Source organism: Hevea brasiliensis, chromosome 13 (genome assembly GCF_030052815.1).
Source record: "Hevea brasiliensis isolate MT/VB/25A 57/8 chromosome 13, ASM3005281v1, whole genome shotgun sequence".
NCBI lineage: Eukaryota > Viridiplantae > Streptophyta > Magnoliopsida > Malpighiales > Euphorbiaceae > Hevea > Hevea brasiliensis.
Window position 1 is genome coordinate 63,972,211 of NC_079505.1, and position 26,429 is coordinate 63,998,639.

Consider the following 26,429-nt stretch of genomic DNA (forward strand, 5'->3'; position numbering starts at 1 on the left):
GTCAATTTCGTCCTTGATCGGTCAATTAGTCCAGTTCCCTCACCGTTATTAGACGACGCCCTCATAAACCTTTGATCACCAAAATTGCTCATTTTTCAGGAGATGAACAAAGAAAACATTTGAAAAAAAATTAAAGTGGTTGTCGTGCGAAGAATTCTTACCGAAAAAGCCAAGAACTGGAAAATAAAACATTGAAGATTCACCGAAGAAAGAAAGTTGTGAGTATGCGAAGAAAAATTCATTAGCATATATAAAGGGCCTTGGCATTTATTGCATGCAGAACTCGAAGCGGCTCATCAGTAATCAAAAAATTTATTACTTTGACCAACACAGAGAAGGGATGAGAAAGAGGTCGGAGAATAGAAAGAGATCAAAAAAGTAGAAAGGACCAAATGCAAAAGAAAATAGAGATCGGAATAACAATCCTAAGTTCGATCAATCACAGTGAGAAGATCGAAAAAGGGAATGACGACCTATAGAGATCGGGGAACTCAGGGAGTTGAATAGCTTCTAATCATGACCTTTAATTCATAAACACTAGCTCCCTCCACCGTCAAATCAGAGTCAGTTAAAGCATTGCAGGCATGATCCAATCTTCACCACACATCTCATACGTAAGGACACACTCCTAGCCGTCGGATTCCAAATGGTTAAAGCAGCCCAGTACATCTTGATTTACACCATTGATTATAATTGTAAGGATGGATTTGAGGCCTTCAGATCAAAAATAAATGACAAATTCGGTGCTTTTTGTTCCTAGCCCTTGGATCCATTTTATAAGGCAAGACCCTTGACCATTGGATTAAGGGGCGAAAGGATAGAAATTCCGAACGGAATCCCAACCCTTAATTTTGATTCTCCTTAATTCCAGGACGTCGGATTATGTCCCTTTGAATCTAAGCCTTCCGTCTCCTCCTGCTAGAATCCTGGCCCTCTGTTTTGAGTACCCATCTCCTATAAATACCTGCATGCAACGCCATGGAGGGGGGGGGTGATTATTAAGGAAAAACCCTAGAATTTACTGTAATTTTATTTTCAATCAAGAACTCTCAAGGTTCCTAGAGACTTTAGAAACAAGTTTTCTGAAGGATCTTACCACGAAAACTATAGAGCTTGCAATCCATACTTTGGATAACCTCGCATAGTCTTGGGAATTCAATCACCTTTTCTCAAGAAAATCTCAGTGTTAGTGGTGCCAGATACACGAAGACATCAATACCAGCTTACTCCTTGTTTCAGCCTTTTCTACAGGTAAGTGCTCGACTTATCATTCTCAAGTGTTCATGGCATAGTTTGTCGAATGAAATCTTCAGAATAAGTTTACATCGAAACTGGACTTATTTCACTTTTTGTGACGTCCACAAGTTTTACCTTTTATTTTTACGTTGTCTTTTATTTTTTCGTGAAAAAAAAAAGAGGATAATTTAGGATACTGACATTCTCTAAATACCACAAGGAGTACGGATGGGAGAAAATAATGTGGAGATTCTTTATTAGGGTAAAAATGATTAGGAATAATACGGATGAATTGGGAGGTTAGTTACTCAGTCTAGCTCTAAAAAACAGAAATGAGATCGAGATTTGGGATCAAGTTCGGACGGGGAACTTCCGAAATGAGATATCTAGAAGATTCAAAATAAGGAGTCATAATAAGTTGAGGAAAGTTTGGTAAATAATCATGAGATCGGAAACGAAAGTCTGGGGGCATATGAAAAGCGGGAGATGATATGAGCAACGTTCCCATATCTAATAGGGTCAAACTAGTTCGGTCTCACGACCATTCCCTTTTAAGATTCATTTTTGACACATTAGAAGAGATCGAGAGAGAGTCCTTACTCGACTTTTCTTAACTAGAATTCTAATATACACATTTTAAGAGATCGGGAGAGAGTCCTTACCCGAGTCCTCTTAAAAAAATTTTAATATATACATTTTAAGAGATCGGGAGAGAATCCTTACCCGAATCCTCTTAACTAAATCCTAATACACATTTTAAGAGATCCGGAGAGAGTCCTTACCCGAATCCTCTTAACAAAATTCTAATATACATATTTTAAGAGGTCGATAGAGAGTTCTTACCCGAATCCTCTTAATAAAATTCTAATATACACATTTTAAGAGATCGAGAGAAAGTCCTTACCCGAGTCCTCTTAATAAAATTTTGAAATATACATTTTAAGAGATCAGGAGAGAATCCTTACCCGAATCCTCTTAACTAAATTCTAATACACATTTTAAGAGATCGAGAGAGAGTCCTCTTAACAAAATTCTAATATACACATTTTAAGAGATCGGGAGAGAGTCCTTATCTGAATCCTCTTAACGAAATTTCAATATACATATTTTAAGAGATCGGGAGAGAGTCCTTACCCGAATCCTCTTAATAATATTCTAATATACACATTTTAAGAGATCGGGAGAGAGTCCTTACCCGAATTCTCTCAGCCAAAATTCAAATAAGACTATTTTAAGGAATTGGGAGAGAGTCCTTCACCGAAATCTTTTCCATCAAAATTTTAATATTTAAACACCGAGATACCTAACATGTGAGTCGAGAACCTTCCTTATTCATTACGGATCTTTTGGAACTCAAATAACGTCTCTTTAAAATTAGAATCCCAAATTCAAAGCTGAAAAATTAGATAAGATATGTAACAAATCAAATAAACAAAACACCAATTCACCGTGGGGACATCCCATGTACCCATGTTCTTGGGAAACCCAAAATGGTGAGATATCAAACGCTCCTTCTATCAATAAAAGGATCGACAACATTACTCCAAAACCCCCAAAATTATTAATCATAAGTAATTAAGAGCACATCGTTAAATTTACTGACCCTCGTTAAGAGATGAGGTGGGGTGCCTAGCACCTTCCCCACCGTGAACGGACTCTGAACTTAGAATCTCTGTTTTGAAAGTGGTTTTTGTTTTCAGTAATGATTGCCTTTAATTTCCCTTAAAATTAAAGTGGCGACTCCTCACTTTTTCCACTTCAGTGAGAATTGTCCGGTGACCACAAAGTCCTTGAGATAGCTTGGCGACTCCGCTGGGGAAGTAGACCAAAATAACCCTAGTTTAGATGTCCAAAGAGCAAATTTAACCCTGTGCTCTTATCGGTAATTATGGGGGTTGACTCATAGAATTAGAAGTTTTAATATTTTAATTATTACTATTCTCTCTAATCATTTTGTTTGTTTCAATTGTTTCATTTATTACAGTAATCTTCGCCTAAATTCCCTTGAATAAGGAAGAGGTAAATATGTCCCTTCACACACTGATCACCTACACGATGTCCTCACACACTTTAGCCCTATACCCGAGCTCTCTTACCCTGTCAGAAGTAGGAGGGGGTCATGTAGCGGTACCCATGGGTTTTTACCCCGTTAGTATCCGCGAAGACTTCTGCTCAGATTGGAACTTGTTTTACCTATTGTGATAATCGTGGATTTTTCTCGTCATTATCATAATGGTGAAATGAGGCTCTACTGTTTACAGTAGGGACGATTTGGGGACCTGTGGCTTTAGAAAATTAGACCTTGAGCTAAACCGTCACATTAGTCAAAACCTATGATAAGCCATCCTTGAAGGTAAGACCATCCAATTATATAGTACCTACCAGGTGTCACGGTTACCCTATTTTAGGACAAAAGGGACATACTTGCTTTCACCTTACTCTGTTTATATTTTTAAACTTTTCTTAAATAATATGAGGATAATTTTTGAATCATACTGCCAGGATAATCTAAACACCTTCCTACTTTGATAAGTGTATAGATATTGTCACGCAAGTAGTATAATTCAAGATTACCTAAATTTATTCTGCTAACTTATTTCCTCTGCAGATATTGTAAATTGGTGTCTGCCAAGGATAGGGAAAACTTTAAAATGGCATCTTTGAGTCAGTCAGTCGAAAAGGTTTCAAAACAGAAATGAGATGCTCAACAAAGATTTAAATCAATCCATGATTTGGAATCCTTACAGACTGATGAGATAGAAGCAAAAGCCCGTCTGTTGCCTCCATTAGATCCTAGTAAAATTGAGATCAGAATAACCGGTTTTGATGACTTATTAAATAGTTAGAAATCATTGCCCAATCATGCCTAAACACAGTTCGAGGAAAAATATGGGAAAATTGCCTCCTTGATACGGGTTAAAGCACAGGCTCTGGCACTAAAGGCCATGTTATCTACTTGGAATCCCAGTTATAGGGTATTTTCTTTCAATGATGTCAACACGACACCTACGATAGAGGAATATTAGATGCTACTGGAGATCCCTTATGTAGCCCAGAATCGTATTTATCTCTACCTTGATCACAGACAAACATGGAAATGGTTCGCGCACATAATAGGAATCCCAGCAGAGGAAGCTAGAGTAAAAGAAACCATTAAGGGAAACTCGCATGGGTGGCCTTGGATTTACATTAAGAAGCATTTGAACCAGCATATTCAGGGTGAGAGATGGGATAAGGCTTTGTCAGTTCTAGCTCTGGGGATTTATGGACTGGTCTTCTTCCCCAGACCTCTGGGAATTGTAACCCATAACGTCACGAAATTATTTTGGGCAATGGAAAAATAGAATGTTAATCCAATACCTGCCATTCTTGCCGAGACCTTCTTGACCTTGACATATTGCCGACATCAGGGTAAGGGAATCATTAAGTGTTGCATCCAGCTGCTGTATCTTTGGATTCTCAATCACATCTGTCCACTAGAAATTAAGGGTCTGACCTGGTACTCTGACCAACCCATTATCGAAAAGATGGTGAAGCTAGTAATAAGTTAAAGGGATGAACGACAATAGCAAGTGCAGATTCTGAATTTTAGTAGTCACAATTACTGTTGGAGAAAGTTGTGGACTACGGGCCAAACCATCTTGATTAGTACAAGAGGTCATCATTTTGTACCATTAGCAGGGCTAATCAGATGCACAAGTTATATCCCAGCTATGATAATGAGGCAATTCGGCTCGACTCAATCCATTCCCAATATTGAAGGATTCCGTCAAACTCATTTCTATCATGAACCCAGTAGAGAAGACGAACTGAAAGCTTTGCGCAAATCTTGGGAAAAGGTGACCTTTATGGAACGGTCACCTCAAGGGCCAAGCACAACAGACGAATATTCCTTATGGAGAAAATGGGAGAGACAAGGAATATCGAATCTCCAAATTAACAGGGTCCGAGGAAAGTATATCTCACCAAGAAGTTTGTTTGGAAGGAGTTGATGCTGGATCGAGTAGTCCTCTTCAAGATTTGACTCTGAGAACCAGCAACTGAAAAAGCCCATAAAAAGATTAGAAAGTCAAGAGCAAGCGTTGGAAAAAGAAGCAAAGAGACTTAGAGAAGAGATGACTGTTGCAGAAACAGAATATGAGAGGCGGAAAACCCAGTGGGAGAAAGAGAAGGCTTCGCTCCAAAGCACAGTAAAGGAAAAAGAGATACAAAATGGAAAATTATGAGAAATACTGGAATATCATGAGTATTGGTGGAAGAATACAAGCAAGAAAACAAGAGGAGAAAGCGTGAACTTAAAGATCAGACGCAATTAATCAATGATATCTCGAAGGAGTGTGCCAAAGAAAGAAAGAAAAAGGACAGACAAGCCACCCTTTACCAAGAATTGCGAGGGAATGTCAACCGGTTAGAAAAGATGATAGCGCAAGGGAAACAAGAACTGCTGCCTGAATCTGAATATGCGTTGAAGACATTCAACCCTGCAAGACAAGAAGCGAGATTGTATGAGTATCTTAAAAGATGTCATTGTATTTTAAGGAGTCTTCCTGAGCCTAGGCAATAGCACAATACTTTGTACGCTTCACAAATAATAAAACTGTGTTCTGGAACCGTGAAACTTATGAATGAATAGTGTAACTCCCGTAGGATTTATACTCGTTAGAGCTATGCGAAAAGATGTATGCGTCATATGAACATACATCATAACCATGCATACGCCCCATCATTAATAGTTGAACTATCGAATGATGCCATCTACCCTCGGCAGACACCATTTCCGGCAATTGTTTGCCACAGTATCCTTTGACCAACCAAAACTTTGGCCACAGTAAGTTTATTTGTAGAAATAAAACTGATAATGCACTTTTCTACACGAAACCAATATTGCTCCCAAAGCATATCTGATCTAGCAACCAGCTGTACCAAGAAAAGTTTACTTAAAAGATCTCGAGCAAAGAAGATAATGGAAGAGCAAGAAAAAGTGTAGAACTTACAAGGGTAAGTTTCAGAATTAAGGGAACAGATCTCAGAGTTAATGAAGATGATGAGAGATGTGTCCCAAAACAAAGAAACCACCCGGCCAGCACCGGAACCAAATCTACTAGTGATTCCCCCACTTACAACGACAGTTGATACTCATGCCCAAAAGCTTCATGATCAAGCCTCAACTTCTTTGACCTTCCAAACTCCCATTCCTGACCCAACAATTACCTTCAATCCAACATTTCCTAGCAGTGAATTTCCTGTTTCTTATCACCAGGCTGTCCCGAACGTAGAATTTCATCCTTCAGCACCGATCCCTTCAGTTTACCCTACAACCAATTTTCCAACTGGGGGAATAGCTCATGTAATAGGAGGAAAACTAGAGAAAAAGAAAATGAGAAGTTATCTACTTTGGAGGAAAGGCTAAGAGCTATTAACGAGTTAAATATGTATGGCTCAGTCGATGTGTCTTCACTGAGATTAGTGCCAGATGTTATGGTACCACTAAAATTTAAGGTCCCAGAATTTGACAAATACAGCGGAAGCTTCGATCCACGCATCCATTTAGCCACTTATATAGCTAAGATGTCTGCTCTTATAGAAGATGATAGACTCTTGGTACACTTCTTCCATGAAAGCCTCACGGGAGCAGCCTTATGTTGGTGCATACAATTGGATAGGATTATATTACGCTCCTGGAAAGATTTGGCTGACACTTTCCTCAAACAGTATAAGTTCAATTGTGATGTTGTCCTCACACGGAGAGACCTCCAAAACCTGGTGCAGAGGGAAAGGGAGAGCTTTAAGGAGTATGCCCAGAGGTGGAGAGAAAAGGCAGCTGAAGTTTATCCTCCGGTGACAGACAGTGAACTCTGCTCTCTATTCATTGAGACCCTGAAGGCCCTATATTTCAATTTAATGATTGGGAATACTTCCAATAGTTTTTCAGATATCATCCAGACGGGAGAAAGGATTGAAGCAAATCTCCGATTGGGGAGATTACAAAAAGTAGTAGGGGAGAGTCCTATGAAAAAGTCTACCAATTTTGGGAAAAAGAAGAAAGGGGATGCGCACTCCATTTCAAAAACTCACCTACCGCCACTAAATAATTTTTGCCTATACACCCCAGCCTAAAGTCCATACCCTCCAGCCCAAAACCCAATGGTAGCAAATGTTCCTCCTCCATTCTCGAATTATCCTTGCCCACAATATCCTCCCAAAGCTGCCTACAATCCCAGACCATCTGACCAAAATACTCCTTTCAGACCACCTGTTTCTCAACCTAGTTCGAGACCATTAAGGAATTCTGATCCGCCATTATTACTCCCACTTAGTGAAATTTACCGTTATCTGTTGGGTATCAATTAGATAGTGCCCATCCCACTAGACCCCATCCAGTCGCCATATCCAAGGTGGTATGATCCTAGCGCCAGATGTGTATATCATGGCGAGGCTATAGGACATTCAACAGATAACTGTAGAGCCCTCCGAGGAAGGGTATAATCCCTAATTAGGAATGGGTGGTTGAAGATTGAAGGGAGTGGCTCCACTCCTAATGTCACTTCAAAGCCATTACCCCATTACGATACCGAAAAAGGGAATGGTGTGAGTGTGATAGAGTCCCTGGATGAAAAATTGATTACAAAAGTGAATCAGTTAATCCCATTCTTCGATGAGATTCTCGCAATGGCAGTACTGGAAGGGTACATACATTCGTATGGGCTTAACTCTGGAAATGATCTGTCGGGCTTGGGGTGCCCTTATCATGGAGCAACCAATCACGAATTGCAGAATTGTGATGAATTCAAGGAGGAAATCCAGAAAATGATATCACTAAAAATCTTGAGGTGTCAATTAAAGTCAAAAGAAGAAAAGGAAGTGAACATCGCCATTTATGGCAAAGACATCTCATGATCTGCTCCAAAAATGATTTTTCTGTTCCCACCACATCAACACTGCCAGCACCACCTCTGATAATCATATGTACCCCACCATAGCTGCCAGTTACCAATACCCATGCTGTGCCTTGGAACTATAATTTCCAAGTTTATACACAGAGTGCATCTAGTAGTACTTCCATCCCTGCCCTCAACCATACCTACACTCAACCCATTACCACCCCTAAACCATGTTTTACCCCTCATGCTCACTTCAAAATGACCTATACAGGCCCCTCCAATGACTCTGCTCCCCAATTCACATCAGAACTTACCCTAATAAATGACTCTCTAAATCCAGAAGTAGAATTTATTACTAGAAGTGGGAGGTGTTACGGGACTGAGGAAAAGAAAAGTAAAGGGAAAGCAGAAGTAGGAGAGTCACCTAAGACTGAGGAAAAGGTGGGAAAAGTAGTAGAGAGGGGAGAACCCAGTGAAAGGAAGGAATAAGATGAACTGTTGTTGCAAATCATGAAGCAGAGTGAGTGCGATGTGATTGAACAATTAAAGAAGACACCTACTCGAATCTCCTTGCTGTCATTAATACTGAGCTCGGAAGTGCATCGCCACGCCTTACAGAAGGTTCTAGACCAGGCCTTTGTAACCCTGGACATCACACCGAGGTAATTTGAAAAGATAGTTGGACAAATTCAGGCATCCAATTTCATCACTTTCTCAGAAGACGAAATAGGCCCAGCTGGCTTGAAGCACACTAAGGCTCTGCATGTGACAGTTAAGTGTAAAGGATGTTTGGTTGCTAAAGTTCTAATTGACAATGGCTCTGCACTCAATGTCTTGCCCAATGCGACCCTAGCAAGGCTCCCAGTAGACCCATCTGGAGTACGCTAAAGTTCCATAATTGTGAGGGCATTCGATGGCACAAAGACAGATGTGTTAGGAGACATTGACTTGCCACTCTAAATTGGGGCATGTACTTTCAATGTAACATTCCAGGTGATGGATATTGAACCGGCATACACTATGCTATTGGGAAGGCCCTGGATTCATTCAGCAAATGCGGTGCCTTCAACTCTGCACCAGAGAGTTAAATATGTCATGAACGGCAAAATCATCATGGTGAGAGGAGAAGAAGCCATACTAGTCATTAAGTCGCAATCAGTTCCTTATGTGGAAACAACTGAACCATCCCTAGAAAGCTCATTTTAAGCCTTAGAATTACAAGAAACTGTTCTAGGAGATGGGGGAGCTGCAGCCATGGTTGCAAAAGTAATGCTGAAAAATGGCTATGAAAAGGGCAAGGGATTGGGTGTCACCCTGTAAGGAATTGTTGAACCCGTGTCAGCCGCTCAGCGGAATGGTCACTTAGGGTTGGGATATGATGAAGATGCTTTAACTGATAGAAGGTTCCGGATGAGAAACCTACTCAGGGATCAAAGATTCGACAAACCTCTCGAAATGAAGAAAAGCATCCCGAAAATCTCAGACGTTTTTACCAGACCAATCACTAAGAACTTAGAAGGAGAGGATGAAGAATCACCCTTAGAGTCATCTATCAATGTCCTGCACCTAGATTCCATGTCCGAAATACTGATCTCACCAACCACTGAGGAACAAGAGCTTGACAATTGGGAAGCCAAGGATATCCCCATGCTTTATTTCGAGTAAAGTATATTTTGTTACCAGCACTTGATTACTTTGTCCATGGTCTCAAGTGTAATTCTGTATATGGACCTCTTTTTATGATTAAGCAATTAACAAATTAATAGTGCACTTTCCCAAACTCTATGTCAATATTTTCTTTTAAAAAGTTCATTGTAAAAATCCAATCTTTAATATAATCCATTTTCACTTCTCTAGGACCATTGACCAACCCAGCCATAGTAATCCAATCAACTCTAAAATCCCTTATGTTAACTTTGAGAGTCCCATAATTGCCATCGATACAAGTGATCCTGAAGAAGAGCCTGTGAAAGAATCGGGAGAAGCAGATGAACCCACTCTAGTACCCTGTGGAGATGAAATGAATACCTTGAATTTGGGGACAGAGGAAAATAAAAGGGAACTCAAAATCATGAATAATGAAGAATTAGAAGACATGGTCCAATTGCTAAAGGAATTCATCGACGTATTCGCTTGGGGCTATGCTGACATGCTAGGACTAGATCCTTAGATGATAATGCACAAGATTCCTTTGATCCCTGGAACAGTCCCAGTTAAACAAAAATTGAGAAGGATGAACCCTGAAACACTGCTTAAAGTCAGGGATGAAGTTAAAAAGCAATACGATGCTGGATTCCTATAAGTGGTAAAATACCCAGAATGGGTAGCTAACGTTGTCCCTATAATGAAGAAAGATGGCAGAGTGAGGGCTTGCGTTGACTACAGGGATCTCAATAAGGCAAGTCTGAAAAATGATTTTCCTCTCCCACATATAGATGTACTGGTAGACAATACTGCAGGATTGGGGAGGTGCTCATGCATTGACGGAGCCTCAGGGTATAACCAGATGGGAGTCTTTTGCTACCGGGTGATGCCCTTTAGGCTAAGGAATGCGGGGGCTACTTATCAATGTGCCATGGTCACATTATTTCATGACATGATGCATAAAGAAGTAGAAGTTTATATAGATGACATGATTATTAAATCCAGGGGAACTGAAAGCCATGTACGGGTATTAAGAAAAGTGTTCGAAAGGCTCAAGAAGTATCAACTAAAGCTGAACCCGGCTAAATGTGTGTTTGGGGCAAGATCAGGAAAGCTGTTGGGATTTATAGTAAGTGAGAAGGGAATAGAGGTGGATCCAGACAAAATTTGAGCCATCCAAGAGATGCCTTCCCCAAAAATGGAAAGGGATGTGCGTAGTTTCCTAGGAAAATTGAACTATATTTCAAGATTCATCTCTAATCTCACTGCCAAGGCTGAACCCATTTTCAAGCTACTTAAGAAGAATAATACCGCCAAGTGGGACCAAGCTTGTCAAGAGGCTTTCGAAAGGATTAAGCAGTACTTGTCAAATCTGCCAGTATTGGTTCCTCCGGTGATGGGTAGGCCATTAATTCTGTATATGGCAGTTCAGCAGAGCTCGATGGGTTGTGTTCTGGGACAGCATGATGACACTGGGAGGAAAGAAAGGGCCATTTACTATTTGAGCAAGAAATTCAATGACTGCGAGTCAAGATACTCTTTCCTGGAAAAAACCTATTGTGCGTTGGCTTGGACAGCGAATCGACTCAAACATTACATGTTGAATCATAAAACATGGCTCATCTCCAGGATGGATCCAATCAAGTATGTATTTGAAAGCCCTTTCGTACCTGGGAGATTAGCAAAATGGCAGGTCATACTTTCTCAGTATGACATAGTCTATATGACAAGAAAAGCAGTAAAAGGGAGTGTGATAGCTGACCTCCTGGCTGAGAACCCAATCAATGATTATGAAGCCCTAGATTTTGAATACCCAGACGAATATATTAACGTAGTGAGAAATGATGTTGAAGGTCCAAATGATGTATGAGAAATGTATTTTGATGTAGCAGTCAATTTAGTCGGTAATGGGATTGGAGCAGTGCTTGTTGCCTCAGATGGGAGACATTTCCCAATGGTCATTAAGATGAGGTTCGTGCACAAACAACATAGCAGTATGAAGCTGTGTGAGTGTCTTATAGGACCATTAAAATGAAGATAAAGAAGTTAGAGGTGTATGGGAATTCAGCTTTGATCATTTACCAAGTCAAAGGGGAATGGCAAACTAAAAATCCGAAACTGATCCCGTATTAAAAATATCTCCTTGAACTAATCAAGGAATTTGAAGAGATCTCTTTCACTCACCTGACCCAGGATAAGAACCAATTTGCTAATGCCTTAGCTACTCTGGCAGTGATGACTCAGATGAAGGAAGGGCAAATAATGCAGTTATTACAAATTAAAGCAAGAAGTGAGCCGGTATACAGCTTTATGATCGAAGAAGAAACAGATGGCAAACCCTGGTATCATGATGTCCAAGTTTATATAAAAAATAAGGAATATCCTCCCGAGGCAAGTAGAAATGAAAGGAGAATGATCAGAAGATTAGCAATGGGATACTTCCCCAGTGAAGAAATCTTATACAAGAGGAGCTCCAATGGTGAGTTGTTGAGATGCATAAATGCCAAAGAAGCAAGAAGAATTCTATTTGAAACCCATGAGGGGAACTGCTCTACTCATAGAAATAGGTATATGATGGCAAAGCAGATCTTAAGGCGGAGTTACTTCTAGACCACCTTGGAAAAGGATTGAATTGAGTACTTCTGGAAGTGTTAAAAATGCCAAATTTATGCTAATCAAATAAATGTTCCGCCTTATCAGCTCTACAATCTCATCTGACCATGGCCTTTTACAATGTGGGGTATTGATGTAATCGGTCCAATTAACCCAAAAGCATCCAATGGGTATAGATTCATTTTAATAGCCATCGACTACTTCACTAAATGGGTTGAGGCAACTTCATATGCTCACATCACTCAGAACACCTTTGTGAAAATTTTCAAGAATAATATTATCTACCAGTATGGTCTTCTTGGGGAGTTTGTCACTGATAATGCCAAAAATCTGAATGGCCTGAAGATTCAGAAGTTGTGCGATCAATATAAGATTCGACATCTCAATTCATCATCATATTAGCCCCAGATGAATGGAGCTGTAGAAGCTGCCAATAAAAATCTCAAGTGGATAATTGGAAAAATGATAGTTACCAATAAAGATTGGCATGATATGCTTCTCTTTGCGCTTCATGCCTATCAAATTATAATCTGACGTTAGCAGGGTAACTCCATATTCATTTGGTCTACGGGATGGAAGTCGTTTACGCCAATTGAAGTAGAAATTACTTCTTTAAGGATTCTAAAAGAGGTAGAACTAGATGAGACAGAATGGGTTTAATCAAGGTTAGATCAGCTGAATTTGATAAATGAGAAAATACTAACAACAGTATGCCACGGTCAGTTGTACCAAAGAAGGATGGCCTGAGCATTCGATAAGAACGTATGCCCACGAATTTCAATTAGAGATCTAATTCTAAAATAGATCCTCCCAAATCAAAGTAATTTCCAGGGCAAATGGTCACCAACTTATGAAGGGCCTTATGTGATTAAAAAGGCATTTTCTGGTGGTGCACTCATCTTAACTCACATGGATGGGGAAGAATTGCTGAGGCCAGTGAATGCAGATGCTGTGAAAAGATATTATGCATAAAAAAAAAAGAGTAGAAGTGAAAACCCAAAGGAGCGCTCCTAGCAAAATGAGAGAAAGAAGGCGAAAACCCGAAAGGCCACTTTCTACAAAATGAACGAAGGGTGAAAATCCAAAAGGACGCCCTGGAAAAAAAAAAGAGCTGGGAGTGAAAACCAGAAAGGGCACTTTTAGTAGAAGACGATGAAGAAACAAGGAGAATTCCAAGATCAAGGGACAGTAAAATACACAGTACGCTTTTCAGAAAGTCACTTGAAACGATGGCAATTGAGGGACTTCAAAATTAACTGAGGACATTTGTGAGATTTATTTCTGTACTCCTAGCCACAAAATTGTACCTTTATTCTTTTGATAATTATCTTTTTAAGCCATGAATAAATTTGTGCATATCTCGTCTACTTTGGTTTATGCACTATTAATTTGTTGAAAGCTTTCTTATAAGATGAGAATCTAAACACATGTTACTTCATATACTTTACTTTTAGATTTGTAGGAGAGTAAAGAATCATCAAGGAACTGGTACATTTAAGAGGCAAAAACTTGCAAGGGTGCTATCTGCAAAGCTGACCAAAAAAAAAAAAAACTAGGAGTGAAAACCCAAAAGGGCACTTCTAGTCAGAAATGGTAAAAGCCAAAATGGTGCTGGAGAAAATCATGGACTAAGCCTCGTAACTCGTTTTGACCTTTTTCCATTGATTATTTATCTTTGAGATCTTGTTAAGTAAACTTTGTTTGGAATAACAACCTACATCAGATTTGCTTTGCGGACATTTGAGGTATATACACAAAACTTATCTACGATAGTTAGCTAAGTTAGCTCTAAGTTGACTTTAATTTCTTATTATCAACCTCTGGATTCAAGATCCAAGTTGACTTTAATTTTCAGCACTTTAATTTCTTGTTATCAACCTCTAGGTTCAAGATCCAAGTTGATTTTAATTTTCAGCTTTAATTTCATGTTATCAACCTCTGGGTTCGAGATCCAAGTTGATTTTAATCTCTTGTTATTAACCTCTGAGTTCAAGATCCAAGTTGACTTTAATTTTCAGCACTTTAATTTCTTTTTATCAACCTCTGGGTTCAAGATCCAAGTTGACTTTAATTTTCAGCACTTTAATTTCTTGTTATCAACCTCTGGGTTCAAGATCCAAGTTGACTTTAATTTTCAGCACTTTAATTTCTTGTTATCAACCTCTGGGTTCAAGATCAAAGTTAATTTTAATTTTCAGTATTAATTTCTTATTATCAACCTCTGGATTCAAGATCCAAGTTGATTTTAATTTTTAGCATTTATTTTTTGTTATCAACCTCTGGGTTCGAGATCCTAGTTGATTTTAATGTCCTGTTATCAACATCTTAATCCAAGACTCAATTTGATTTGAATTCCCAATGCTATAATTTGTAGTATTTTATTTCAAAATTTTTTCCACCCAAAATATGGTTCTAAATCTTTACATGATTCCTATACAAGAGAATTTCATTCTCTTTAATAGAAATTATGTAAAGAGGGGCAGTTGTAGACACCATATTTTGGTTGACCCTCAAATGCAAGGATCTTTTAAAATTGAAATTTCATTATGATATCTATTCTCAACTGATGACCCGATCACAGGTCGCTTTTCTGAACTCACCAATGGCTTGTCTTCGAAGTAATTCGATCTCACGTTCAAGATAGATTGCTTTCTGATCTCTTCGCCTTTATCCGATGTGTTCGGATCGATATTGGATCTCCGGACCATTCAATCTTATATGCTATTATTTTCTGATCTCTCTATGTTCAAATACCTCAAAATTCCAAGTTCGCATATAGTGTGGTGATAAGGTATCTAGCTCGATTTGTCCAAACATTCCACAAACAAAGCTAAGGTTTTATTCGATCTCTAAGTGATGAGCCTGACCCTAATAAGTCCAAGTCATTTTCAAATCTTTACAATTCTATCAAATCACTCTTCAAATGTTTCAAAGGTTCAGTCGAAATTCGGTCACAGCATCATTCGATCTCATGATCACGTGTAATGGTTTTCTAATCTTTGGAAGTGGTTTGATGTTTTATGATTAATAACCAATCTCAGGTTTAATGTTCAACTATATTTAATTGATAAAGTACTCAGGCAATTTGGTTTGGATGTTTTTTGATCTCATCAAGAAAATTGGGCATGAAAAGACTTAGATTCATTTCAAAATATAAAAATATATACAAGTCATTCGGCAGGAAGGTCTCCCCTAACCTACCCTTCAGATACATTTTCAGTCTCGTCATTCTCTCTCTCTCTCTCTCTCTCTCTCTCTCTCAAGCTCCTTCTCACTGTCTTCTTCAGCTCTTGGAACGAGATCCACCATCCAGGAGAAGTCTTCCTCAGGATGGCGCTTCGCGAGTTCGGCCAGAAGATTGCCATGCGCATTCACATAAGCACCAACCTCTCTCGCCAGAGCCTCTTCTTTCTTGGCCTTGATCTCTTCAGTAAGTTAAGCGACATCGGTAGATCGGCAGGCCTGAATATCTTCAAGTTCCCACTCTAGTTCAGCTATCCTTTCCTTATAAGATTTCATTCGACCTTCTATCTCTGCGATGTAGTCCTGGGCAGTGGAGAGTTGGGCCTTGGCGGAAGATGCATCCTGGACCACCTTCAGAATCTCCTGTCTCAAGAGATGAGCCTTTTCTCTGATCAAATGTTGGTTCGAAATGGCCTCCAAACCTAGGCTCATCGTTTGAGCCAGGAGTTCGTCGATGCTATCCTGGGCCAATCTATTCTGATCTTCTTGAAAACAGATGGTGGCGCCCAGGACCTTGGCAAGGTTGAGATTACTCCAAACAGAATGGTTTCTTTCCAGCGAATGGATAAGGACCTGAGCACCTCGAGAAAGAGTCCTTACTACAGGTCAGGAAGGCCCCCCTTCTGCACTTGAAGAGATCGACGGCCTATTGAGGTGGAAAAAGAACCACTTCTACCTCTGAGACCAGCTGCTCTAGAGGTCGGAATGGAGAGCTCGGTACTTCTGCCGAGTCCTACCTCAGTGTCTAAGTAGCAACAGCAGCAATCTTCATCTCCCACACTTTTTGGGTGAGCTCCCTCTTTCGCTTGCAGCTCTCTTTTGCACTCCCGCCTCTTGCCATACCTGCATAGAGGATAAGTTAGTGAGATCACCAAAGTTAGGAGACTGAAGATTTAGATTATACTGATCCCAGGGCAGAGGTTACAGAGTTGCAGCTCATAGTCCTCATGGGCGATCACTTGCATCAACCACCATTTCAGTTCTGCCATAATCGCGTCCAGACAAGAGTACTTGTGAGTGGCCGCTTGATCCTTCAACTCCTTCACCATGGTGTCCTCATATTTATTTAGGGTGATCTTCTTTGGAACTGAAGGAACCAAATACTGCCAATTACGTGGGATGCCCTCAAAGCCATTCGGGTCCTTGCTCCTCAATATGAAAAACTGATTTATGCAGTTTTTCAACGAAGAAGGGAGATCGGTGAAGAGCCTGCAGTTCGGCTTGGCTTGAAAAATCTAATATTCATTGTCCTTCGCTGAGCGAGCCTATGCAACTCGGCAAAAACCTTCGCTGTAGGCTCGAGCTTTTTAGCTCAGCATAAGCCTCTGAAAGCCACCAGAGTCCACTAGGAGTTCGGATGCACTTGGGCTACGCAGACATGATGGAACTTTAGAACAGCTCTAAAGAATTCGTTCAGGGGAAACTGAAGCCCGGCCTTCAATTGTTCTTCATATACCATGATCAAGTCAGTTTCTTCAAAGAAATGATAGGCCCGGAGATCGCTAAGACATTTGATAAGTTCGAAGGAGTCAGTTGGAAGGTTATACTCTTGGCTAATGGATTAGAGATCGGCCTCCTTGAGAACTAATGGCAACTCGTCCACGGGTAAGTTCTCTTTCCCTGAAGATGATGCTTGTTTTGATTTAGTCGCCCGACCACGGGCTGGGACAGTGGTTGTAGAAGGTTCGAGTCACTCACTCGGTTTGGCCACCTCACATTTGTCCGATGTCCATGAGATGTGAACAGAAGGAGGACTAGCAGCTCTCTGACCGTCGGTACCGCTCATTTTCAAATGTGAAAGATAAATTGATCAGAAAAAGATTAAAGCCTTTATCGGGGTATAAATCAGTGCCAGAAAACTCTAGAAAACAAGGGAGAGTGTTGAAGTCCCTAAAAGAAAGTCTGAAAATGACATAAGGGAGCAAATGGCTAACCCCTTCCCTATTTAGACCCACTTGAGCATTAAATACTCACGGAGCCCCAAGGGACGCATCGGTTACTGGGACAGGGGCCATTTCAATGACATATCAAAAGAAGATTCCAGAAACATAGTAAAAGGTCAGACAAATAAGATCGGTTAACAAAGATCATCAGATAGAATAAGGTTCTAAACCAACAGATCGGCAAAATGGCGATTCATCTAGGGATCAGATTGGGCACATTTATCAGAGATCGAAATAATAACCAATGCAAAAAATAGAATAAGCAGATCCAAATTTCAATAATAGATTTTTTTTCATTTTCAAAAGGATAGATTACAGCATTTGGGCGATCTCTCAAGATCAGCAATTACAAATGTCCTGACACTACATTCTACCTAACCTGGACTACTCTCAAACCCAAAGCATCGCACAATAGGCCTGTGTCAAAGCCTAGTCTTGTGACTGAATCAAAAGATGTGTTTGATCAGAAAGCCAGCAATAAATACTAGATAGATGTATAGCTCAGATGGGGTGATTATGACTTTCATGATATTGAGCGGTGTCATTATCGATGTCATCGACCAGAAACGAGCTGCGATCAGGACTCCTGAGATGGTGAGGAGCCAAATGAACTTCAAGAGGTGGTCACCGATATTAAGATTGAAATTAACGGTTCTCTTGTCAGAGATCGGTCTGCAAGCCATACCGATGAGCCGATCTGAGATCGACACGGTAGTCAGTTTCGACCTTGATCAGTCAATTAGTCCAGTTTCCTCACCGACATCAGATGACTCTCTCATAAACTTAAGATCACCAAAATTGCTCATTTTCAGAAGATGAACAAAGAAAACATTAAAAAAAAAGATTAAAGTGGTTATCGTGAGAAGAATTCTTGCCAGAAAAGGCAAGAACTGGGAAATAAAACATTAAAGATTCACCGAAGGAAGAAAGTTGTGAGTATGCGAAGAAAATTCATTAGCATATATATAAGGTCGTGGCATTTATTGCATGTAGAACTCGAAGCGGATCATCAGCAATCGAAAAATCTATTGCTTTGACCAACACAGAGAAGGGATGAGAAAGAGGTCGAAAAACAAAAAGAGATCGGGAAAGTAGAAAGGACCAGATGCAAAAGAAAATAGAGATCGGAATAACAATTCTAAGATCGGTCAGTCACAGTGAGAAGATCAGAAAAGGGAAGATGACCTATGGAGATCGAGGAACTTAGGGAGTTGAACAGCTTCTAATCATGACCTTTAATTCAAAAACACTAGCTCCCTCCACCATCAGATCAGAGTCAGTTAAAGCGTTGCAGGTATGATCCAATCTTCACCACACATCTCATTCATAAGGACACACTCCTAGCTGTTGGATTCCAAATGGTTAAAGTAGCCCCGTACATCTCAATTTACACCATTGATTATAATTGTAAGGATGGATTTGAGGCCTTCGGATCAAAAATCAATGACAGATTTGGGTTTTTTGTTCTCAGCCCTTGGATCCATTTTGTAAGGCAAGACCCTTGACCGATGGATTAAGGGGCGAAAGGACAGAATTTTCGAATGGAATCCCAACCATCAATTTTGATTTTCTTTAATTCCAAGATGTCAGATCATGTCCTTTGAATCGAAGCCTTCCGTCTCCTCCTGCTGAAATCTTAGCCCTCTGTTTCGAGTGCCTATCTCCTACAAATACCTACATGCAACGCTATAGAGGTAGCGGTGATTATTGAGGAGAAACCCCGAAATTTTTGTTGTAGCTTGATTTTTGATCTAAAACTCTCAAGGTTCTTAGAGACTTTAGAAATAAGTTTTCTGAAGGATCTTACCACGGAAACTATAGAGCTTGCAATCCATAATTTGGATATCCTCGCACAGTCTTGGGAATTCAATCACCGTTTCTCAAGAAAATCTCACTTCAATTGTTTACAACTCCTCAAAATCACCTCACTGTCTTAGTGTTAGTAGCGCCGTATACACGAAGATATCGGTACCAGCTTACTTGTTGCTTCAGCCTTTTTTACAGTAAGTGTTTGATTTATCATTCTCAAGTGTTCATGGCATAGTTTGTCATAATAAATCTTCAGAATAAGTTTACGTTGAAATTGGACTTACTTCACTTTTTGTGACATCCACAAGTTTTACCTTATATTTTTACGTTGTCTTTGATTTCTTTACATTATTTTGTGTAAAAAAGAGAATAATTCAAGATACTTACATTCTATAAGTACCATAAGGAGTACGGATGGGAGAAAACAATGTGGAGATTCCCGATCAAGGTAAAAATGATTAGGAATAGTACGGATGAATTGAGAGTTTAGTTATTCAGTCTAGCTCCAAAAAGAAATGAGATCGGGATTTGGCATCCAGTTCGGACGGGAACTTCCAAAATAAGATGTCTAGAAGGTTCAAAATAAGGAATTGTAATAAGTCGAGAGAAGTTCGGTACATAAATCATGAGATCAGAAACAAAAGTCTTGGATAATATGAAAAGCGGGAGGTGATATGAGCAACGTTCTCATATCTAATAGGGTCAAATGAGATCAGTCTCGTGACCGTGACCTTTTAAAATCCATTTTGACAAATTAGAAGAGATCGGGAGAATCCTTACTAGAATCCCTTTAACAAAATTCTAATATACACATTTTAAGAGATCGGGAGAGAGTCCTTACCTGAATCCTCTTAACAAAAATTCTAACATATACATTTTGAGAGATCGGAAGAGAGTCCTTACAGAGTTAAGCAATAAAATTCTAATATACACATTCTAAGAGATCGGGAGAGAGTCCTTACCCGAATCCTCTTAACAAAAATTCTAACATATACATTTTGAGAGATCAGGAGAGAGTCCTTACCCGAGTTCGCTCAAAAAAATTTTAATATACACATTTTAAGAGATTGAGAGAGAGACCTTACCCGAATCCTCTTAGCAAAATCCTAATATACACATTTCAAGAGATCGGGAGAGAGTCCTTACCCGAGTTCGCTCAACAGAATTCTAATGTACACATTTTAAGAGATCGGGAGAGAGTCATTACCCAAATCCTCTTAACAAAAATTCTAATATACATATTTTGAGAGGTCGAGAGAGAGTCCTTACCCGAATTCTCTTAGCAAAATTCTAATATACAATTCTAATCCTCTTACCTGAGTCCTCTCCCGAAATCTTAGAATCCCAAAATGAATAATTAAATAAGATATGTAACAAATCAAACAAACAAAACACCAATTCACCGTAGGGACATCCCATGTATCCGTGTTCTTGGGTAACCCAAAATGGTGAGATATTGAACGCTCCTTCTGTCAATAAAAGGACCAACAGCATGACTCCAAAACTCCCAAATTATTAATCGCAAGTAATCAAAGAGCACACCGTTAAATTTGCTGACCCTCATTAAGAGACGAGGTGGGGTGCCTAACACCTTCCTCACCCGTGAACGGACTCCAAACCCAGAGTCTCTGTTTTGGAAGTGGTTCTTATTTTCAGTAATGGTTTCCTTTAATTTCACTTAAATTAAAGTGGCGACTCCTTACTTTTTTCACTTTGGTGAGAATCATCTGATGATCGCAAAGTCCTTGCAAGAATTGTCAAAATGCTTTAAATGCTAGTGCAAAACGTATTCCTAGAAACACTTTAAAATGCATAGTTTTTTTATTTAAAAAAGCAAAAAAAGAATTATAAGAAATTTTTTTAAATATGAGTGTACAAGTTTCTATTTGTAGTGATATTTAGAGTGATCATTAGTAAATGCATTCTGACATGGCCATAAACATGTCATTAGATTAGTGATGATTAGATCATGCAAAAAAAAAAAAAAATTGGATTTCGTGTTTTTTGGTGAGTGACATACTGTTGATAATATTTACAGGATAATTAAAAATATTTTAGAAGAATATATGTTGGTCTATAAAAATTTTTTAATTAGTTTTGATAATGCTGCTGCAAATTCTACATCAATTAGTGATTTTAAAAAAATTTGCCAACCCAATCTTGGGGGAAAATTTTTTCTTATCATGTTTTAAATTTGTTTGTGCAAGATAGTTTTAAGAACCCTTGATGAATTTATTTCTCCCATAAAAAAAAAAGCAATTTCATTTTTATGAGGACATCCCCAAATTATGAAAGAATGGGCTAAATTTTATAAAATAAATAATAGAAAGCCAAAAAGATTTCCAATAGATGTTTTCACTCGTTGGAATTCAACATATGAATCATTAAACGAGTTATTTGGATATAAAGATTTATTGTGCATATTTATTAACAATAATGTACCACAAGTTCAACTATATCAAAAAAATTGGGACATTTGTACAAAACTTTTAGATATTTTAAAAGTTTTTAATGATGCTACATATATATTGAGTGGTGTTTATTATCCTACATCTCATTTATTTATAATTGAATGTCTTAATATTATTGGTGCATTATAAGACTATGAAAATGATGTTGATTTAAATGATTGCATTTCTAATATAAAAAAAATGGTTGAATTATTTCAAAAATATTCCTTCACTTTATCTTGTTGCTTGTATTTTTTATCTTAGATGTAAATTAGATGGTTTAAATAATTATTTGTCTCTTTATTATTCATGTTTAAATCTTGATGATGAGATTGATTTTGATGTTCATGCAATAATTGTTGAAATTAGAAAATTAATTTAGATTTATATAGTAAATTTTGTTCTTCTTCTAGCCAACAATTAGTTTCCCAATCTCAGTCTTCTAGTCAAGTTCAGAATGAGCCATCCTCCAGAATAAGCATGGGTGATCATATCTTATTACAAAGGTAAAAATGGCCTAGAGGATCTATTGGCAATAATTTTGAATTTGAAATTTATTCAACCACTATTTTTGAGTTTGGTGATAATAGTGCAGGTAAAGAATTTTCAGTACTTGATTGGTGGCGTCGACACACAAATACTTTTCTTACCCTTGCACTAATTGCTAAGCAAATTTTAGCAGCACTAGTCTCCACAATTGTAGTTAAACAAGCTTTCAGTACAGAGGATAGTATATTAGATGAGACACGATAGAATATGCTCCATGAATCATTAAAAACTCAAACATGTTTAGATGATTGGACTAGGGTAGTCTTAACGCAATAGGAGATCACACGTGAAGGAAATGAAGATTTATATGACATTGGAACCGATGGAATAATAACGGGATCAAGCGATTGTAGAGGCAATTAAGGTAAGGGGGTTATCTAACTCTAAATAAAAGGTAAGAGAACTGTCACACCTTACCCCTCTGTAAGGCATAACATGATCCCGTAGAATACCTAATGAACTACCGAACTTCACCTACCGATAACTCATTAAGTACCCTACAAGGGATTTTAAAACAATTTTCTTATCTTTGACAAGTGGTGAGCATTTCAAATAAGTATTTAAAACATTTAGTTGAAATTAAAACTAATTAATATTTTTGGCCATTTTAGTTTTCCGCAAATTTTATAAAAATTTTGACAGAGTTTCCTCTGTATTTTGAGAAAACAGTTCTTCGAATACCTGTAAAAAGCACTTCTAAAAGTTTTTCTCAACCACTACTTCAATTTCAAACTCAATCTCAATCAATTCTCAAATTCACAAGTTCAATAATTTCTTCAAAATACTGTCCATCAATATCATTTATTCGTATTCCATTCAAGATAAACAATTTATATATTCATCATACTAAAATTTACATTGAAGTCCAAACTAAAATTTATAACAAACTTTATACAAACTTTGTACAAGATGCTCAAGACCCATAAAAATGTCCATACATTTATGTGCGATATATACATCAAAAGAAATATTTACTGATTAGGGTATAAATTATACCGAAGACTTCAAGTGATGACTTCACACACCTCGTGACTCGATCTGCTGCTCCTCTAATCTCTATATCTGCGGCAATGATAAAGCTATCATTGAGTACTAAGACTCGATGGTGCACAATATACTAAAATAATCTTTATGCAAAACTTAAAGCACATTCATTCAAAATTTGACTAAACATGAAAATTAAATACAATCATGCATTGTAAGATTTTACATGTAAACCAAGTTTATTTCAAAGTATCAAACCACATTTCATAAAACCCACCGTTAGATCATGCCATTCGAAACAAATAGAATCTCAATAGCCAGAGGCTAAGAGAAATCACATGAATCTCAATAGCCAGAGGCTAAAGAGAAATCATATCACAAGGCTAGCTAGCTCAAATATATGGATATCCATTCACATCCTCTTCTACTGGCACACCTCAACACTTCTCGGAGAAGGAATCAAAATTCGAAACTAATTACCTCCACTAGTCGTGCTAGTGAGGTGCTCAAATATATGGTCATGATACTGTGGTTTGAAAACTTATCTTAACAATTTGCTAAACATTGTCATTTCAAATATACACAATAACTTTCACAATTTAAATCAAATATCATAAGAATGCCATAATTCAATATTTCACATTGTTCAAAACAGTATGCAAAAGATGATTATAAAAAAATGTACGTTGTGTACAAACCTCAAGCGAGTCGTCCCTTAGCCTCGACTCGGTTCCTCGGGTTCCTTCCCGATATTCTTTTCAACTGAAACACACAATTTTACAATGTTTCAGTACTAAAACTTAAAATAAATCCAAAATAAACTTAACTTCAAATTTACCTAGCTCTAACGTGTTAAATTCGACGTTCTCAAAATTTTGTATTTCGGGTTACTATTCACTGCACTATTCAAGTCAAATTATTGACTTTCTAAGGCTTAATAGGTATGGGAACTCCAACTTCACCCACATACCACATTTTGGTCACCAAACTTGTTGGTTTTGGTCATTTGTTTAAAGCTTAGGTCATTTTGGCAAAATTGCCAATTTTGGTTTGGTTCTGGTTCTCGGTTGCACTATTCCATTGGTCGATCTACTGTTGGAATTTGACAAAACTTCCTTCATAGAAAATGTTCCTTATTGTCTTAAGTGTATTCTCATTTTTGGATCACCTCAATCGGAGTTTTGTAGCTCAAGTTATGGCCAAAATAAGTTTACTGTTCACGTGCACGGTTCATACTGCAATTTAGGTGCTGTCAGATTTTTGGTTCAACTTTGGTCAATTGTTTGATCAAGTTAAGTTCATAATTTGGTCTCACTTTCTTCATATGAAATGTTGTACTATGTCTTAGGTTTCCATCGGTTCAAGAATCGCCTAAATCCGAGTTTTCTAGAGAGAGTTATAGCTATCCAAACATTGCTGCTCAACTAAAAATCTGCAGAATTTCAGTACAGAAATTTTAACTTTGCTCAATGATTTGAATGAGTTAATGGCATAATTTGGGTTGGTGTTCTTCATGAAAGTTTTAGGTCTATATCATATCTAATTGCTGGTAAAATTTCAGGTCAATTTGACCTACCTAGCTCAAGTTATGACCAAATGAACAGTTACTGTTCATTTGGTCAGTTTAGTGCAGTGGCAGCCTGCTATCAACTCACTTTGGTCAATTGTTTCACCAAGTTTTGGTCAGTTTTGGCAATGGTTCCTTAATGAAAATTGTGCTCTTTTATGTCTATTTTCATCTCCAATTGGTGGCATATCAATTGGACTTGTAAAATTTGAGTTTTGGTCCTTCAAAGTGGGTTTGGTCATGCTGCCAGCAGCATGACCATTGACCTACGAATTTGATTTTTATTCCAACAATTCCCACACAACTTATTTGGTCATAATTGACCATTATTTCATTCACAATAGGTTAAACATGCTATTTATGTATTTCTCCAAAATTTTGCCTCAAAACCCTAACATTCAAACCCTAGCTCTTCCCTCTCATGCATTAAATCACAACTAGTGCACTTAACCTTAACCATTCACTAATCAAAGCTTTTAAACTTATTCTAATGCATCAAATTCATGTAAATCATACTCCTCTCAAGCTGCCCAAATTTCAGTTTGGTCCTTCTCCCATGTTTTTATTTCATTGCATAACTTCTAAGCTCACTTCCAACCCTCACATATGCATTTGAATGGATAAATGAAGGGTTTAACATACTAACCTTGTGTGCAGAATTTTCTTCTCCCTTTTCTTCAAATTTTTCTTCTTTCTTTTCCTTGAATCTTCTTTCCTAGTTGCCCAAACAAAGTCTAGTTATGGTAGGACAATTTTCTATGGTTGGATTTTGGTTCTTCAAGCTCAAAAATGAGCTTTAATGGTGGTTTAAGTGGTTTAAGTGAGGAGAGGGTGAGGGAGAGTGAGTGACGTTTTTGGAGAAGAAGAAGACTTGTGTTTTATTTTTTTCTTTTCTTTTTCTTTTATAAATTTTGGCTTATGGAAGGCCATAAAAATCTAATTTAATAATTCAATTAATTAATTTTTTTATGGCATCATGCATGAGGTCATGCATGATGTCATCACCTTTTTCATTTTCCTCTCTCTTTTTTTTTATATTTTTCTATTAGTTCTTTAATTTAATTATCGATTCCGAAATTTTCTTTTCTCCGATTTTATTTGACAGTTAGGTTAGGAGTCAGCTCTCGGGGTCAATTGACCAAATTGCCCCTCGTAGGTTCATCGGTTTGCAAATAATCCAATATTTCTTAGGCTCACGACCTAATTATTTGACTGACTTAACAATTCTTTTTCGTGATTTTCTCTTTTCCACTTTGTGTCCATAAGGGTCCTAAGGACCAGCGTCACTTTACGGTTCGAAATTTGAGTTTAAAAGCGACTTGCGATAGTTCAGGAGGTCGCTCATCATTTGTGACTCTCGGCTCGTTTAACCTCTTATGTTCTGTTTTTCTTATTTTTAGTTAAATAATTATACATTAATAATTATTTGTGTTTATTGCTTCTAATGTTGTCTTAAGTGTGGCTCTAATCTCTTTATTTGTCGGATGACACGGTCAGGAGCGATGAAATA